Source organism: Zonotrichia leucophrys, chromosome 19 (assembly GCF_028769735.1).
Source record: "Zonotrichia leucophrys gambelii isolate GWCS_2022_RI chromosome 19, RI_Zleu_2.0, whole genome shotgun sequence".
NCBI lineage: Eukaryota > Metazoa > Chordata > Aves > Passeriformes > Passerellidae > Zonotrichia > Zonotrichia leucophrys.
In genome coordinates, this window is record NC_088188.1 from 4325917 (window position 1) to 4329540 (window position 3624).

General features: G+C 69.3%; 1 pseudogene; it reads left to right on the forward strand.

Annotated features, from left to right (window-relative positions):
* Positions 1 to 3309, forward strand: part of LOC135455991 (serine/threonine-protein kinase pim-1-like) — a 9858-nt pseudogene extending 6549 nt beyond the window's left edge.
* The last annotated feature ends 315 nt before the right edge of the window (positions 3310 to 3624 follow it).

The following is a 3624-nucleotide window of genomic DNA, read 5'->3' on the forward strand; positions in this document are numbered from 1 at the left end:
CTGGCCACTGTGGCTGTCTGCTGGGCCCTTGGCCACTGGCAGCCATGGAGGCGGCAGCCAAGGACAGCGGAGAGGCGCGAGCGCCCCGGGGTCCGGCCCAGAGGCTCACGCAGGAACCGGGGAGCCCCTGCGGCTGCCAGGCCCTGCAGGCCTCGGGCCACCCCTCGCAAGCGGCCAGGTGCTCCCGCCAGCCCCCTGGGCAGCTCCTGCAGCTGCGGCCCCTGCGTGGCAGTGGCCCGACAGCTGCAGGAACTGATGGCCTTGCTCTGGGCTGGCAATGGGACATCTGAGCCGCTCTACTCTGGGATGTGGCGGGCCCTGAGGAAAGAGCTGCGGGAGCTGGTGAGGCGAGGCCACCTGCCCTGCTGTGGCTCGTCCCGCTCCCCCAGGCGCCGCCATCCCATGAGGAGGCAGCTCCCAGGAAGAGTCACCATCCCTGGGAGAGCCTCGAGCCTTGCAAGGATGGCACAGCAGCAGACACCGGCCATCCATGCAAGAAGCTCAGGCTGTCAGAGAACCTCCATCCTGCCAGGAGCCTCGGCTATCTCTGACAGCCTCCAACTCTCAGAGAGGCTCAGTGAGACCTGTCAGCCTGCAGCAGGTGCAGAGCCTGTGGACAGGTCTCCCGGCTCCCTTGGACTCATGGACATCACGGGCGCAACCCTGAGCGTTGTGGTGGCCAGGGAAAGCCCGGGAGTCCAAGTGGGAGCCCAGCCCGATGCAGGGGAGCCATCTCAGGAGCAGGTGGCTCAGGAGCAGCAAGCGTCCTACAGCCGGCAGTTGTCGGTCCACAGCTGCCAGGACGCTGTGGCAGCGGGCAACGGCCTGTGCCTGGTGGAGGAGACGCCCCTCGAGACACCTGGGCACCTCCATCTCGAGGAAGCTGCTCCGAGACAGCCACCGACTCCCAAGGAGGCCCTAACAGAAGGTGAGTCTGCGGCTCCCCTGGGGCTCTTGAGGGCCATTCCCTGGCCCGGCCAGGTCAGGGCCTCTGAGAGCAGCCTAGTCCCTGGCTGTTCTCAGTGGCTCTGATGGCTTCAAAAAAATCCCTTCGTGGTTTGCAGCTGCTCCTGGGACCCCCCTGCGCGACAGCTCGGGCTGCAGCCCCGGCCGTGCACAAGAGCGGAGTGCAGGCCCGGAGGCCGGGGCCAGCGACGGTGCCGCCGTGTCCCGCTGCAGCGGGGCTCCTGCAGCCGCCTGTGCGCGCTGCCCGGGCCCGGCCGTGCCGCTCGCCAGCCCGACGGCTGCAGGGCGGTGGCCGCTGCCCGGCGCGCAGCAGGGAGCAGGTGAGAGCAGCGCGGCCCGCGGGGGCCCGGGCCCTGGCCTGGCGGGCACTGGGGGGTTCCTGGGCGCAGGGCTGACGGCTCGCTCTCGGCCTTTTGCAGGGCAAAAGAAGGAGCTGCAGGAGCTGTACCAGCTGGGCCCGCAGCTGGGCAGCGGTGGCTTCGGCACCGTTTTCGCGGGGAGCCGCCTCTCGGACGGCAGCCCGGTAAGTGGGCGGCACGGGCGGGCGGGGCCGGAGGCTCGGCGCCGGGGCTGGGCAGGGCTGGAGCTCAGCCCCCGTGTGTCCATGGCTTGCAGGTGGCCATCAAGCGCGTGGCCCGGGAGAGCGTCCTGCGCTGGGACGAGCGGGTGAGTGAGCGGGGCCAGCGGGCCGGAGCGGGCCGGGGCGGGCAGGGATAAGGCCGGGCCCCGAGGGAGGGCCCCGGGGGAGGGCCCCGGGGCATGGCGGGGGCAGCGGGCGTGGGCTCAGCGTGCGAGGCGGAGCACGGCGGGGGCCGGGCATGCCGAAGGCCGGGGCTGGCTCCAGGCAGGGGGCAGTTGCCAAGCGTGCCCTGGGCGGGAGGGATCCCGAGCAGCACGGAGGCTGCCCGAGGGGGCACCGGGGCATGCCAGGCAGGGGGCAATGGAGGCACAGGGCAGCACCAGGCCTGGCGCAGGCAATGTCTCGTCTTCCCAGCCCGACGGCACCCGTGTTCCGATGGAGATCGTGCTGATGGAGAAGGTGGGCTCCGGCTGCCACAGCATCATCCGGCTCCTGGACTGGTTCGAGCTGCCTGACAGCTTCGTTCTGGTCCTGGAGCGTCCGGAGCGATCGAGGGATCTGCTGGAGCTGCTGCAGGAGCAGCAGCTCCTGAGCGAGGAGGCGGCGCGCTGGCTTTTCCGGCAGGTGCTGGAGGCCGTGTGGCACTGCACCGCCTGCGGCGTCTGGCACGGCGACATCAAGGCCGAGAACCTCCTCGTGGACCCGCTCAGTGGCAGCCTGAAGCTCATCGACTTCGGATGCGGCACGTTCTTCCACGATCACCCCTGCAGGGAATTTTCCGGTGAGTCCACGTCACGGGCCCTGCTCCCGCTGCCAGGCCCTGCACTGAGCCATTCCCCCCTGGGCTGTGGCTGCGGCATTCAGCCGGCTGCCGGCTGCCCTGTGCCCCGGGGCAGGTGCTGTGCCCCAGGAGCCGCTGCTGGCCCTGCCGACAGCGCGGGTCTGCAGAAGCCAGGCCTCGGCCCCTGGGCTTGGCAGGCCTGCTTGGGCTTGGGCTGCTCTTCTGGCCTTCCCTGCCTTGCAGAGCGGTTTCCTGGCTTTGGGCAATTGTCTGGGGGTGCGGGGTGGCCTTGGGGGAAGTTGTGGCCGCCGGTGCAGGCCCTGCCTCTGGCAGGAGGCCGGCGCCAGGCTCTGGAAGGCAGCAGCCTGCGCCCGGCCAGCGCCGCCTGTCTCCCCTAGGAACACGCATGTACTGCCCGCCCGAGTGGCTCTGCCTGGGCTACTACCGCCAGGAGCCGGCCACCGTCTGGTCCCTGGGCGTGCTGCTCTATGTCATGGTCTGCGGGTGCTTCCCCTTCCGCAACGACCATGACACCGTCTCGGGGCAGCTCTTCTTCTGGCGGCAGGTGTCTCCAGGTTGGTGTGGGCCTCAAGAAGGCGGCTTTGGCAGACGGCAGCGCGCGGCCCGGCCCGGCCCGGCCCTGCCGCAGCTGGGCGGGAGCTCGCTGTGCCCTCGAGGGCCGGCACCAGGAGGGGGCCCGTGAGGGGCTGCGGGTGGCACGCCGGGCTGGAGGAGGTGGCCGTGTCCTGCCGTGCCGCTGTCCCGCCGAGGGCAGCTCTGAGCACTCGCAGCCTGGCCCGGCTCCTGCAGGCACTGCCGGGAGCGGCCGGGCAGGAGGCTGGTGCCAGTGAGCGGCGCTTTCTGCCTTCTCTCCCCAGAGTGCCAACACCTGATCCGCTGGTGTTTGGGCAAGCACCCCGTGGAGCGGGCCGAGCTGGAGGACATCTGGCGCCACCCTTGGCTGTGGGGCAGGCGCCTTTGATTCCCAAGCTGGAGCCCCTGCAGCACCCAGGCACCGAGTCCCACGCAGGACCGAGGGCTGAAAAAATAAACCAGCCGCCCTCCCATTGCGCGCTGTCACGTCTGACAGGTAACCCTTTTTTGCAACTCCGGCTAAAGAAACCTCTTGGGAAAAGGGGAAATCAGAGTGTTCCCTCCTGCCTTTGTCATGCTTTTGATGCCTTTTCTCCATGTAGGTAGATTTGTCTTCCAGAGTGCAGAGGAATCCCTTAGGAAAGGACTGTGTGCTCCCTCACATGCACTGGTTTCCGCAAGACCTGCTCATCTCTGAGTAGGC